The sequence below is a fragment of the Balearica regulorum genome, chromosome 24 (assembly GCF_011004875.1).
Source record: "Balearica regulorum gibbericeps isolate bBalReg1 chromosome 24, bBalReg1.pri, whole genome shotgun sequence".
In the NCBI taxonomy this organism is placed as follows: domain Eukaryota; kingdom Metazoa; phylum Chordata; class Aves; order Gruiformes; family Gruidae; genus Balearica; species Balearica regulorum.
Window position 1 is genome coordinate 1,052,882 of NC_046207.1, and position 13,773 is coordinate 1,066,654.

The following is a 13,773-nucleotide window of genomic DNA, read 5'->3' on the forward strand; positions in this document are numbered from 1 at the left end:
GCAGTGAACGACAGGTTATGTGGTTGTTTTAGCTGCCTGCCAGGTTTGTGTTAAAGCTCTGCTGGATTTCCTGTCTCCGTGGGAACGGCACAGAAGTAGCGGGCAGAGTCCTGAGGGCGCAGGTCCCTCAGGGACAGAGATGACTCAGAACGGGAATCATTCCGGGATGCGGAGGCTCGACCCTCCACTGCTGCCCCATAAATTGTATCACCCGATGTCCAGATGAAGGACACCCACTCGACACTGCTACCCCGTGCCTGACGGTACCACCAAAGTCCATAAAGTTCAAATCTGTAGCCGGATCCGCGGCAGGAGAGGTGCACGGAGTCCCCGGGCGCTCGCAGCCCTCCGCCCGTCTCCACCAGCCTCAGCTGCGCCCACAGCCCTGCAGAGGGAGAGCGCAGGCAGCCGGGCAGGGCGCGCCCACGGCCCGAGGACGTTCACCCGCCGCCCCGGCGACACCCGCCCCGCCACAGCCACAGCCGCCAACCCCCTCTCTCCCGGCAAAGCCCCGCCTGCCCTCCTCGGGGCTCAGCAGCGCCTGCTCCCGGCACTGCGGACCCCACCGCGGAACGAAAGCCTGCCTCTCCCTCTGCCTCTCCCTCTGCATCTGCATCTCCCGCTTCCTCTCCCGCTCCCCCCCCCGCCACCAGCTCCCCGCTTCCCAGCTAAGGAAGGCGAGCGACAGGCGACAGCGCGCCCGGCGCGGGAGCAGCCGCAGCCCCGGGGCCCCGCGACGGGCAGGGCCGCCCGCGGGAGGAGCCCCAGCCCCGGGCCCAGCCCCGGCCTCGCTGCCCTCCCCGCCCGCCTCTCACCTGCCGGCCCCGCGGCCAAGGACAAGGCCAGGAGCCACGGCCCCAGCCCGCGCGCCATCACGCCCTGCCGCGCCGGGGCCGGCCGGGGACCAAGGGCCCCCCCGGCAGCCGCAGAGGAGCCGAGCGGAGCCGCGCTCGGGACCGCTCCTCACCACCCCGACACCTCGGCCCCTCGCCGGGGCAGCGCCCACGCCTCTGCCCGCCCCCAACAGAACACACCCCGCCCCGCCCGGCCCGGCCCGGCCCGGCCCCCTGGTGCCGCGGCCCCTTCGGGGGAGGAGAAGGGGGGCGCGGGGAGGGACGTGGGGCAGGGGCGTCGCCAGAGGAGGAGCGCGGCGCCCCGAGAGACCAAGGCTCCTGGGCCGCGGCTCCCAGCGCGCCTCCGCCGCTCTCCCGGAACCCGAAAGCTGAGAGGGGGTAAAGGGCAACTAGGTGGCATTGTCAGGACACCCTTGGGTGTTTCTTCCTCTTCTTCCTGCCACGACACTGCAAGGTGTGCCTCGGCTCCAGTCTGCTAATGCCCTCTCTGCTGCAGTTGTGCAGTAGTGCCTGCAGTCATCCTAACCAGAAGTCTTTTCTCTGCAAACGACTTGGTGATCCACCAAACATAAGTTGACCTGAGTGGGCACAGGCTTATATTGGGCTGCACATAGTTTGGGAGCTCCTGCAAGGCGCTGTGCTACACATTTCCCTGTTGCCGGATGAACTCAGCACCAAATAAATCATGGTGGGAGAGCCTGGAGGTGGCATGCGCATGATGTGTGCCCCAGCGCATGTTCCTCCTATCTTTGCTACAGCTCCAGGTGCTGGGTAACTGTTACGGTGCTTCATTAGCTAGCTAATCCAACTGCTGTTACTACTTTGGCTCTCGCTCAGCGTAGAAGGATAGCTTTAAACTGGACGTGGAGGAAGGATGAGACACTTGTGTGTCACAGCTCAGGACAGAGATAGCTGACTGATGGCACACAGTAGGAAAAGGCTTTGCTAGACCCTGGTAAAACTTGCATACAGTTAGGTGTGTGGGGGTCAGTCCTGCAGAAGGGGGTCGGTGCCTCGACCAGGTGCAGCTGGGGACGGACCCAGCCCCAGCGCCAGGGACGGGCTGTCGGCCCGCAGCATCTGCTCGCAGGAACCTCTCCGTGCCCCGCATCCCTAGCCTGCCCTGGCCTCACCCCCATCCCCTGACCGTGCCCACAAGGCACACAGAGGGCTGTGCTGCCATCCAGAGGGACCTCGACAGGCTGGAGAAGGAACTGACAGGAAGGAATCCCATGCAGTTCCTCAGGGGGAAGAGCAAAGTCCTGCACCTGGGGAGGAACAACCCCATGCACCACGGCAGCCCCGGGGCTGCTCAGATGGAAATCACAGGCGGAGAAAAGGACCCGAGGCTTCTGCTGGACAACAACTTGACCACGAGCCAGCAATGGGCCCTGGCAGCAAAGAGGCCTGAAGGTGTCCTGGGCTGCACAGGAGCAATGTTTCCAGCAGCTCAGGAAGGGGATCCTTCCCCTCTCCTCAACACCGCAGAACTCCCACCTGGAGTACTAGGAGTAATTCTGGGCTCCCCAGGATAGGGGAGACTTGGACATACTGGGGACAGTCTAGTGAAGGGCCACAAAGGTGATTACGAGTTGGAGAACATCAGGAAAGGCCAAGAGAGCAGGGACTGTTTCCCCTGGAGAAGAGAAGTATCGGGGGCAATCTCAGCAACATGGAGAAACATAGGAAATATGGGTGCAGAGAAAGAAGGGGTCAGTGACAGGCCAAGAGGCTATGCACACAAACTGAAAAACAGAGGGCTCCATCTGAACATCGGGAAACACTTTTGCACCATGAGAGAGGTTGACCACAGACACAGATTGCCCAGAAAGGTTCTGGAGTCTCCATGCTTGGAGGTCTTCACAAGCTCTACAGACATGGTTCTGAGCATCCGGCTCTGGATGGCCCTGCTTGAGCAGGGGGCTTGCACCACATGACCTTCTGAGATGCCTTCCAACCTCAACCTTCCTGTCACTCTCTGAAAGACTCACAGGCACATCCACCTCTTTGCAGGTGATTATGCGCCAGGGCAAAGGGGAAAACTGCAACGCAGACTTTGCTATGTAAAGTCAGTTCTTCACTGGCCTAGCAGGGAGACAAGGACGCTTAGCATAGGATTCCCCAGGGAAGGTACTGGTTTCTATTTTATCTAGGCACATAACGGTGCCGTAGCTTCATCCATGGTGGGATCCTGATGGAGAAGAAAGCAGGATTGATATATGTGGCTGATCATTGACTATTGCTCGCATAATCAGTATGTACTTGTCCTACGCAGCATCAGTACGTGCTTGTCACGTGCAGGTGGTACAGACGTATGGTCAATGGCGGATGAATCTTCATTGTTGCAAACTCAGGTGCCGTGCAGTTGGGGGGCTTTATCCCAGAGTCTGGTCGACTGCTGTTCTGGCCATGGTCATATGCCTGGTTTCACTGGAGGGTAAATCTTCTATTGTTTTCAGGTCAGTAAGGGGAGTTCTGAGCCAGGAAGAGCTGGCTTAGCTTGGGTCTTTGGGTCACATTGACCCTGAGGTTAAAGCTCATAGTCTCAGGTTGTCTTCATTCTTATGCACAAGTGGTAATGCAGTTATCGTCTTTATGACACTCTTGACGGGGATTCTAGGTCATTTTTACAAGAAGTGAGTAACAAATACAATGAGCAGGATTAGAGGCACCCTGCCTCCAGCCAGGTGAAGGAAAGGGACAAGGGACAACTAGATTTATTGGACTGTGTGGATCCAATGGCCTGTTATGTTAGACCCAGAAGAGTAGAAGACTCCAGTGGACACCGGTGCGCAGTGGACACTAGTGCCATCAAGATTTCAAGGGGCAGAACCCATCTTTATTTCTGGCGTGACAGGGGCATCCCAACAGCTAACCGCACTGGGGGCCAAAGTGAGCCTCACTGGGAATGAGTGGCAAAAGCCCCCCATTGTGACTGGCCCAGAGGCTTCACGTATTCTTGGCATAGACTACCTCTGGAGAGGGTATTTCAGGGACCCAAAAGGGCTGTGGTGGGCTTTGGGCATAGCTGCCTTGGAGACAGAGGGAACTGAACAGCTGTCTACCTTGCCCGGTCTCTCAGAGGACCCTTCTGTGGTGGGGTTGCTGTGTTGGATTGGCATGGCAAGGTTTTGGTAGCGGGGGGTGCTACAGGGGTGGCTTCTGTGACAATCTGCTAGAAGCTTCCCCTGTGTCTGATAGAGCCAATGCCAGCTGGCTCCAAGACGGACCTGCCGCTGGCCAAGGCCAAGCCACTCAGCGCCTCTGTGATAACATATTTAAGAAAGAGAAAAAAACAGTTAGGGAGAGAGCTTTTGCAGCTGGAGAGAGGAGTGAGAAGATGTAAGAAACTCTGCAGACACCAAGGTCAGTGAAGAAGGAGGGGGAGGAGGTGCTCCAGGCGCCGGAGCAGAGATTCCCCTGCAGCCCATGGTGAAGACCATGGTGAAGCAGGCTGTCCCCCTGCAGCCCATGGAGGAAGGATGGGGGGGTGTAGAGATTCCACCTGCAGCCCGTGGAGGACCCCACGCCAGAGCAGGTGGAGGCACCTGAAGGAGGCTGTGACCCCGTGGGAAGCCCGTGCTGGAGCAAGTTCCTGTCAGGACCTGTGGACCCATGGAGAGAGGAGCCCACGCCAGAGCAGGTTTGCTGACAGGACTTGTGACCCCGTAGGGGACCCACGCTGGAGCAGTTTGCTCCTGAAGGTCTGCACCCCATGGGAGAGACCCATGCTGGAACAGTTCGTGAAGGACTGTAGCCCATGGGAGAGACTCACTTTGGAGAAGTTCATGAAGGACTGTCTCCAGTGAGAGGGACTCCATGCTGGAGCAGGGGAATGATGAGAGGAGTCCTCCCTCTGAGGACAAAGAAGCGGCAGAAACAAGGTGTGATCAACTGACCACAACCCCCATTCCCCGTCCCCCTGTGCCGCTGAGGGGGGCGGAGGTTGAAGCCGGGGGTGAAGTTGAGCCCGGGAAGATGGGAGGGGTGGGAGGAGGTGTTTTAAGATTTGATTTTATTTCTCATTCCTCTACTCTGTTTTGCTTAGTAATAAATTAGATGAATTCCCTCTCAGTTCAGTCTGTTTTGCTCGTGATGATAATTAGTGAGTGATCTCTCCCTGTCCTTATCTCAACCCATAAGCTTTTTGTTGTACTTTTTCTCCCCTGTCTAGTGAATGAGGGGAGTGATAGAGCAGCTCTGGTGGGCACCTGGCCCCCAGCCAGGGTCAACCCACCACAGTTGCTCAGGGTCGAAGAACAACAGGTGCCAATCTGCACCACAATGGTGCACCAACGGCAAAATCGCACCAGCCGAGACTCCCTCATTCCTGTCGTCAACTGGAGAGCCAAGGAGTGACCAGCAGAACCCGCTCACCCTTTAACAGCGCCATATGGCCAGTGCGGAAGTCTAATGGTGAGTGGAGAATGACATTAGAATATGCTGTCCTGAATGAAGTCACACCGCTACTGATTGCTGCTGTGCTGGATGTGCTAGGACTTCACTATGACCTGGAGTCAAAGGCAGCCAAGTGGTATGCCACAACTATATTGCCAATGGGTTTTTCTCTGTTCCTTTGGCGGCAGAGTGCAGGCCACAGTTTGCTTTCACTTGGAGGGTGTCGCATAAAAGGGTACGAGTCCGACGTGTGGGAGGCCCTTTGTTGAGACACGAGGTTCAGAAAGGACCCCCTTGCTTTCTAAACCGCTTCTCAGAGACGAGTCTAGGTGCGGCTAAGTATAGTCTTAGTCCCAGACTTGGTCAACTGTTTATGTCTAAAGGATTCTGTGTGCTGCCACTTACCAGAGTCCACGTTTGCCTATCACAACCCCACCAAGGACTTTCACTGTACCACTTTTGCAAAGTTGAAAAAGATAGGTAATTTATTGAGGGGACAGATATAAAAAGTTCACAATTGCCATTAATAAATACACTTACTGCAAAAATTGAGCTCAAGTGAATAGTTCAGCACTTTTGTTAATGATAGTCTCCTGGGGTATCATCTGACATAGTTGGAGGTGCAAGTCTTACCAAAGAGACGTCCCTGCTTGAGGAGTAGAGAGGTCCAGGCCCATTGACCCATCCGGACAGTTGGAGTTTCTGTCCTCAAAATAGATGATTCTAAATGCCAGATTTATACTTTTGGACAGGTGGGACTATTTCAAGTATCGTGTGCCAATTGGCCCTTAACAAGGCTTGTTGTGTTGTTGATCAAGGGGGGAGTAGTGGAGAACAAAGACATTCAGTACAGAGATGCGGGGGTCTGTTCAGCACTACTGAAGTAACATCAGGCTGTGAAGCCTCCCCTCACCCCAGGCATCACTCAGTGGAGTCAAGCGGTAGACCGTCAGGTGCCACATCTGTCAAGATGAGCAAGTTGCTCATCCCTTGCCTTTGATCAGGTCTGGTGCTTATCAGTGCAAGTTAAGCAAGTTGGTCAATCTGTGCTCTTGCTCACATCAGACCCCGCTCGCTTCTGCCGACTCACAGTGACCCTGTATTCAGCACCAACAAGCCCAGACAAGTCTGGCATTCCCAAGAGGGGTGTCCAGTACACCTGGAATTGATTGCCCCAGGGCTGGACACACAGCCCCACCTTTTGCCATGGCCTGATCCAGACTGCACTGGAATGGGGTGAAGCTCCAGAACACCTTGAATACATTGATGACATCATTGTATAAGGCAACACAGCAGCAGAAGTTTTTGAGAAAGGGAAGAAAATAATCTCAATTCTTCTGAAAACCAGTTTTGCTATAAAACAAAGTCTCATTGTAAACCCACTCTGTCACATTACCCAGAAGAAGAACTATTTCAAATGGGGCCCTGAGCAATGACAAGCCTTTGAACACATTAAACAGGAAATCATCCATGCAGTAGCCCTTGGGACAGCCCAGGCAGGACCAGATGTCACAAATGTGCTCTACTCCACAGCCAGGGAGAATGACCCTACCTGGAGTCTCTGGCAGAAAGCACCAGGGGAGACTCGAGGTGGACCCTGGGGGTTTTGGAGTCGGGGATACAGAGGATCCAAGGCCCGCTACACTCCAACTGAACAAGAGATATTGGCAGCATATGAAGGGGTTGGAGCTGCTTCAGAGGTGCTTGGTACCGAAGCACAGCTCCTCCTGGCACCCTGACTGCCAGTGCTGGCCTGGATGTTCAAAGGGAGGGTCCCCTCTACACACCATGCAACTGATGCTACATGGAGTAAGTGGGTCACACTGATCACACAGCAGGCTCGTGTAGTATACCCCAGTCACCCAGGAATCATAGAAGTGATCACGGACTGGCCAGAAGGTAAAGATATTGGAATATTGCTAGAGGAGGCAGTGACGCGTGCTAAAGAGGCCTCACCGTGTAATAAACTGCCAGAAAACGAGAAGCAATATGCCCTGTTCACTGAGGGGTCCTGTCGCATTGCAATCAGTTTGCAGAGGTGAAAGCCTTCCAGCTGGCTTTAGACATTGCTGAATGAGAAAAGCAGACAATGCTCTACCTCCCTACTGACTCATGGATGGTGGCCAATGCCCTCTGGGGGTGCTTACAGCAAAAGAAGCAGAGCAACTGACAGTGCAGAAGAAATCGCATCTGGCCTGCCCCATAGTGGCAAGATACTGCTTCCCAGCTAGAGAAGCTGGTTATAAAAGTACGTCATGTAGATGACTACGTACCCAAGATTTGGGCCGCTGAGGAAAATCAGAACAACGAGCATATGGAATTAGGCTGCTAATATTGAAGTAGCTTAGGCAGATCTGGACTCGCAACACAAGGGTGAATTATTTACAGCTAGGTGGGCCCATGACAACTCAGGCCATCAAGGAAGAGATGCAATGTATAGATGGGCTCGTGATCAAGGGATGAACTTAACCATGGACGCTATTGTACAGGTCATCCATGAGAATCCAAGCCGTTAAAGCCTCTCTGGTGTGGAGGAGAATGGCTGACACGTAAATATGGGGAGGCCTGGCAGATTGCTTATATCACACTCCCACAAACCCGCCAAGGCAAGAGCTATGTACTCACAATGGTGGAAGCAACAACCAGATGGCTGGAAACATATCCCGTGCCCCATGCCACTGCCTGGAACACTATCCTGGGCCTTGCAAAGCAAGTCCTGTGGTGACATGGCACCCCAGAAAGACTCGAATCACACAATGGGACTCATTTCTGAAACAACCTCATGGACACCTGGGTCACTGTTTCACATCAGCTCTGAGGTAAAAGCTCATAGTCTCAGTTTGTCTTCATTCTTCCTCATAAGTGGTATCTTGCCTTTCACAACTGCTACCTTGATGACTTCCAGAAACAACTTTTTTACATGCGTGTTGAGGAAAACTTGCTTTCTTCTTATAGTTTGTCCTGGATTCAGATGGGATAATTTTCTTCCTAGTAGCGAGTACAGTGCTGTGTTTCGGATTTAGACTGTCATTAATGTTGATAGCACACTGATGTTGTGATTGTCTCCAGGCAGTGTTTACACCAAGTCAAGGACTTTTCAGCTCCTCTCACCACCCCACCAGTGAGGAGGCTGGGGGTGCACAAGAAACACCATGGGAAGGGACACGGCCACGACAGCTGCCCCAAACTGGCCAAAGGGATATTCCATTCATGCTTGGTATATAACTTGGGGTAAGCTGGCCAGAGGAACGACTGCAGCTTGGGAAGTCCTGGGGCATCAGTTAGGAGATGGTGAGCAATTGTGCTGTGCATCACTTGTTTTTTTTATATATATATATATATATATAAAATTATATCATAATCATCATGATCTTTATCATTATCATTGTCATTATCATTATTAGTTTATATCCTATCAAACAAACCTAGAGCCTGGCTTTGGAAGCATGGGGAATAACACCATCCCCATCTGACCTGTTGACTGGCTGCTGCCTGGAGCCCGAGAGGCCTATTGCTGGCCACAGCTGGTTGCTGGAGGCAGGGTTCCTGGACGGAGGGGAGGGGAGGGCAGGGAATTCAATCACACCCAAAGGCCTCTGCTGGAGGATTGCAGGGGGTACATGGCAGCATGTTGGCAGCCCATGAGGCCAGGAGGAAAGACTAGAGATCTATCTGCCAGTCAGAAAGCCAAGGATGCTGGATACTGCCAAAGCATTTCCAGCCCCCAAAGCTGTCTCTTAAAAGCTCTGGCTGGCCATCAGGCCTGACGCTGTCCTTTCAGGCTCCCCAGGAAAAGGCTGCAAGGAAGGGGAACAGAACAGGAGCCAGTTTGCTCCTCGGATGGCAGAAGAGTTGAAGCTGTAATGGACCTCTGGAACCTCTGAACCCTCCTGCTTGAAGCAGGGCCAGCTAGAGTGGGCGTACTGGGACTGCTTGGGATGGAATTACTTTTCTTCATAGCAGCCTGTATGGGCAGCTGTGAGGTTTTGTGACCAAAGCCATGTTGATAACACACCAATGGTTTAGCTACTGCTGAATGGTGCTTACGCAGCATCAGGGATGCAGCATCAGCATTCTCCTTTTCTTACGTTGCCCCACCAGCTGCACAGCTGACCACATCTGGCCAAAGGGATATTCCATGCTGCATGATGTCATGCGAAGCAATAAAAGCTGGGAGAAAGAAGGAGGAAAGGGGGATATTGAGAGTAATGACATTTGTCTTTTCCAAGTAGCTGCTACATGTGATGAAGGCCTGCTTTCCTGGAAATGGCTAAACATCTGCCTGCCGATGGGAAGTAGAGAATGAATTTCTTATTTTCCTCTGTTTGTGCATGCAGGTTTTGCTTTACTTATTAAAACTCTCTTTATCTCAACACTAAATTTTTCTCTCTTTTACAATTCCAATTCCCTCCCCCATCCCGCTGCAGGTGACTAAGCGAGAAGCTGCGTGGGGCTTATCTGTCTTCTGGGGTTCGGGATGGTAGGCTGCCCACAACCTTGTCCACTTCCATTTTGACTGTCTGCAGGAATGGAGACTACACAGCCTCAGGTATTTACACACACTCACAAATCCCCCCATGGCATTTTCTTCTCTATGCTGAACAAACCCAGCTCTCTCAGGCTCTCCTTCTATGTCAGATGATCCCTTCCTCATCGTCATGGCCCATCATTGCATTTGCTCTGGGATGTCCATGTCGTTACTGAGCTGAGGAGCCCAGGACTTGGCACAGTAGTCCACAGTCCCACAAGGGCTGAGCTCAAGAGTAGTCCATCCCAACAAGCATGGAGTCAGGCAAAAATGCCAGCATGGAAAAACAAGCCTGTGGAAAATGCAGGTCCACTGCTGAATGGGGTGAGGACATGGCGATACAGGACATGGAAAACGGTGGAGGTAATGAATGCCTTATTCCTCTCAGTCTTTACAAGTAAAACTGTCTTTCAGGAATCCCAGAGGCCAGGAGGAAATACTGGAGCAAGGAAGATGTACCTTTGCACACTCCATGTCACTGAGCACTTATCTGGTCCATAGTAAGTAGCCTTGTCTCCAATGTTTCCAGGGAAGTCAGTGCTGAAAGTGTAACTCAATTCAGAATACACAACACCCACCCTCTCCCCATCCACCAAGACCCATCGTCTTATTGTAGAAGGCTTCACATTTGGTTAAGCTCAATTTCTACTGCACAAAGCCATGCTGACTGTCAGTGAGGAAGGCGAGGGAGGAGGTGCTGCAGGCGTTGCAGCAGAGATTCCCCTGCAGCCTGTAGTGAAGACCATGGTGACACATGGTGTCCTTCTGCAGCCGATGGTGGACCATGGTGGAGCAGATATCCACCCTGCAGCCCATGGAGGACCTCACGCCGGAGAAAGTGGATTTGCCCTGAACGAAGCTGTGACATCGTGGAGAGCTCACGCTGGAGCAGGCTCCTGGCAGGAGCAGCAGTCCTGTGGAGAGGAGTCCATGCTGGAGCAGGTTTTCTAGCAGGACCTGTGCTCTGCAGGAGACACATGCTGGAACTGAAGGACTGCACCCTATGGAAAGGACCCATGCCGGAGGAGTTTGTGAGGAACTGTAGCCCAGGGAAAGGACCCATGTTGGAGAAGTTCATGAACTGTCTCCCATGAGTGGGAGAACTCTCTTGAGAATCAAGAGAAGGAAGAATCATGAGAAGGAAGGAGCTGCATATAAAACGTATTATGAAGTGACTGCAGCCTCCATTCCCTGTCCTCGTTCACTGCTCAGGGGGAGGAGGTAGAGACAAGTTGGGAGTGAAGTTGAGCCTGGGAAGAAGGGAGGGGTCGGGGAAAGGTGGTTTTAGGTTTGTTCTTATTTCTCATTATCCTACTCTGAGTTCATTGGCAATAAATTAAGTTAATTTCCCCAAATTAAGTCCTTTGGCCTGTGATGGTAATTGCTGGTCATCTCCCTGTCCTTGTCTCAACCCATCACCCTGTCATTGTACTTTTTCCCTGTTCACAGGAGGAGGGGGACTGATAGAATGGCTTGGTGGGCACATGGTTGCCAACATGATCTGTTACATGAGGTGGCCAAGTTGCAGGCAACAGTGAAAACGCTGCGCAGTATTACAGGGGCTGAGACATAGATAGAGAGGTAGTTTCATAAGAAAGTACCTATAGCGGGCACCACTTAGAATGAGGCACCTTGGACCCTGGTGACTCACAAAAGTAGGACTCCACTTCACTCTCCACCCTCCAGCTTCACAACCAAAAACAGATCTGAAACTTTAACAGCTACAGACACTTGGCTCTTTGGAATGCCAGACCCGGGAGGTGGGAGGCAAAGTCTCGAGAAAGGAAGACCTTCCCTCGGTCAAGGAGGACAGGGTTAGAGAATATCTAGGCAAACCCAACACCCACAAATCCATGGGGCCTGATGGGATGCACTCACGAGTGCTCAGGGAGTTGGCAGATGTTAATGCTAAGCCACTGTCCACCATCTTTGAAAGGTCAAGGAGAACAGGAGAGATGCCTGAGGACTGAAGGAAAGCAAATGTCATTCTGGTCATCAAAAAGGGTAGGAAGGAGGACACAGGAAACTACAGACCAGTCAGGCTTACCTCCGTAGCTGGACAGGTGACGGAACAGCTCATCTGGGGGTCACCTCTAAGCATGTGGAGGAAAAGAAGGCTATTAGGAGTGGTCAACATGGATCCACCAAGGGGAAATCATCCCTGAGCAATGTGATAGCCTTCTATGATTGGCATGAAATGCTGGGTGGATGAGGGGAGAGCAGTGGTTGTTCTCTACCTTGACATCAGCAAGGCTTTTGACCCTGTCTCTCACAGACCCTCATAAGTAAGCTTCAGAAATGTGAGTTAGATTAGTGGACAGTGAGATGGATTGAGAACTGGCTGAATGGCAGAGCTCAGAGGGTTGTGATAAGCAACGCAGAGTCTAGTTGGAGGTCTGTAGCTAGTGGTGCTCCCCAGGGCTCAGTACTGGCTCCGGTCTTATTCAACATATTCATCAATGACCTGGACAAGGGGACAGAGAGTACCGTCAGCATGTTTGCTGACGATACAAACTGGGAGGAGTGGCTGATAGACCAGAAGGCTGTGCTGCCATTCAGCAAGATCTGGACAAGCTGGAGAGTTGGGTGGAGAGGAACCTAATGAAATTCAACAAAGGCAACTGCAGGGTCCTGCACCTACGGAGGAATAACCCCAGGCACCAGCACAGGACAGGGGTTGACCTGCCAAGACACCAGTCTGTGGAGAAGGACCTGGGAGTCCTGGTGGACAACAAACTCTCCATGAGCCAGCAATGTGCCCTTGTGGCCAAGAAGGCCCATGGTATCCTGGGGTGCATTAAGAGTGTGGCCAGCAGGTCGAGGGAGGTTATCCTCTCCCTCTACTCTGCCCTGGTGAGGCCACATCTGGAGTTCTGTCTCCCGTGCTGGGCTCCCCAGTTCAAGAAAGACTGGGAACTACTGGAGAGAGACCAGTGGAGGGCTACAAGGATGATGAGAGGACAGGAGCATCTCTCTTATGAGGAAAAGCTGAGAGAGCTGTCTCTGTTTAGCCTGGAGAAGAGAGGGCTGAGAGGGGATCTTATCAATGCTTCTAAATAGCTAAAGAGTGAGTGTCAAGAGGATGGGGTAGATTCTTTTCAGTGGTGCCCACTGACAGGAGAAGGGGCAACGGGCACAAACTGGAACACAGGAAGTTCCACCAGAATATGAGTTTGGTGGCTTAACCCTGGATGGATGCCAGGTGCCCACCAAAGCCACTCTATCACTCCACCTCCTCAAGTGGACAGGAAAGAGAAAATATAATGAAAATATAATGAAAGGCTCATGGGTCAAGATAAGGACAAGGAAGCCCTCAATGGCGCAGACTTACAGGGGGTTGCGGTCAGCTCATCACACGTTCTCTCTGCTGCTCCTCAGGGGGAGAACTCCTCACACTCTTCCCCTGCTCCAGCCTGGGGTCCCTCTCACAGGACACAGTCTTCCACAAACTTCACTAATGCGATTCCTTCCTATGGGCATCAGTTCTTCATGAGGATATAGTTCTGGCCCTCAGTGGACACACAGGAGCATATATGCACATGGAACCAAGACTAACAACACAATGAAGAGACAGTTCCTCACATCAAAAGACACCCTTTGTCTCAGCTCCATCTGATGCACTACTCTGGGGCTCCCTGAACAACAGAAGGTTTCAAAACTCAGCTCCAGCTTTCCATGTTCAAATGTTACTTCTTCAATGCTCGCTGTCATTCTACTAGGCAAACATTTTTCCCTGTCGCTTTGTGCCTGCGGCAGAGAGTGAGAAGGAAGAAAGAAGCTAACGGCAGGTTCATGGCTTTGTGTGTGCTTGTGGGAGACTCTGCAGCACCTCTGTGCCTGTTTCCAGGTAAAGCCACACCAGACTATTCCTGAGAAGTCTGCGAAGAGCCTTGCTTTGCAGCAACCACAAAAGACCCAGCTGGATTTAAACCCCTTCCTTCCTTTTATGACCTGGCCCTGCCCATGGCTCAGGCACTGTGCCCTTTTCCAGCT

At 52.7% G+C, this 13,773-nt stretch overlaps 1 protein-coding gene across 1 annotated transcript in view; it reads right to left on the reverse strand.

The window, feature by feature from the left end:
• Positions 1–13,773, reverse strand: part of LOC104638263 (M1-specific T cell receptor alpha chain-like) — a 487,043-nt gene that overhangs the window by 371,587 nt on the left and 101,683 nt on the right. The window lies entirely within an intron of this gene.